The 1,202-nt window shown below is 37.3% G+C and overlaps 1 non-coding gene across 1 annotated transcript; it reads right to left on the bottom strand.

The window, feature by feature from the left end:
- Positions 1-831: 831 nt before the first annotated feature.
- On the bottom strand, positions 832-934 carry LOC132416194 (U6 spliceosomal RNA). The gene has a single exon (XR_009517485.1). It is a non-coding gene; the product is annotated as a U6 spliceosomal RNA (small nuclear RNA).
- Between the last annotated feature and the right edge of the window lie 268 nt (positions 935-1,202).

Raw genomic sequence — 1,202 nt, 5'->3', positions numbered from 1 at the left:
TCAGTGGATATTTATTGGAAATTATGTCATTGTTTGGACAAACTAATTTTGAAAAAGTTTGAGCTGAGTTAGGAACTAATTACGTCCCATCAGGTGTTCATATGTTTCCCAGGTCCTAATAAAGGGTAGGAAAAAAGGGTCTGTGGACAAGATTAAGCATGGAAAGATGTGATCCTTAGGATACTCAAGAATTTACTAAGCCAAAAAGCACAAGAGAAAGTAATAAGGAAGGAGAAATTAATCAATGTGTGAAAACTGTTGATAAAATCTTGGATGACTAACCTGAAGAATCAAATTGAAGGGTCAGAATGGGTAGACAGTGAAACTGATGTCCATGAAACTGAAAGACCAGAATGAAGAGGCAAGTATTGAGTAGATATTGATAAAATTTTGTATTGGTAGAAATATGTTTCATCCTATTTTCCATGAAAGAAATAATTTGAGGAAGAATGAAGCTGTAAAATCATAGAGAAAATGCTGTTCATTTGACCAAAATCTGAGTTTTGATTTCATTTGTATCTCTGTCTACTATGTGTCTACATCCAGGTGGCTCAGTGTGTTTGAGGTAAAAGCACAACCATACTGACTGCTCTCATTTTAAATTTGTGACTATGCACATCAAGTGGGCCATTGATGCCTGGCAATCATATTATATTTCTCTAGTGAATTTATTTTTTCACTCTCCTAGACAACTATTTCATACTTTCCTATTAGCTACATCTTCCACTTCTTCTTCTCCTTCTTCTTCCCCTTCTTCTTCTTCTTCTCCTCCTCCTCTTTCTTCTTCTTCTCCTTCCCCTTCCCCTTCTTCTTCTTCTTCTTCTCCTTCCCCTTTTTAATGGATGCTTCACAAATTTGCATATAATCCTTGCACAGGGGCTATGCTAATCCTCTCTGTATTGTTCCAATTTTAGTATATGTGCTGCCAAAGCAAGCATTCTCTTAGCTTAGAGAAGATGACTTCTCTTGTTTCACTGAGAAATAAGCACAATCAGAAAAGAATGTCCACAAATTCCCAGCATCTCTACCCAACTAAACACTTTTGTGTACAGATACCCTGCCTTTTCTCTTGTAACAATGGATGAATTGCCCATGATTCCATCTGAGGCTAACTCTTCCACGCCAGCACCTTACTCTGTGTTATTGTTTCAGTAATTCTCTCCCTTCTCTCCTGCACCCTCAATTTCCCCTTTCTGATAGAT

The sequence above is a fragment of the Delphinus delphis genome, chromosome 1 (genome assembly GCF_949987515.2).
Source record: "Delphinus delphis chromosome 1, mDelDel1.2, whole genome shotgun sequence".
In the NCBI taxonomy this organism is placed as follows: domain Eukaryota; kingdom Metazoa; phylum Chordata; class Mammalia; order Artiodactyla; family Delphinidae; genus Delphinus; species Delphinus delphis.
Note: the sequence above shows the minus strand (reverse complement) of the source record. Positions and strands in the feature narration are given on the sequence as shown.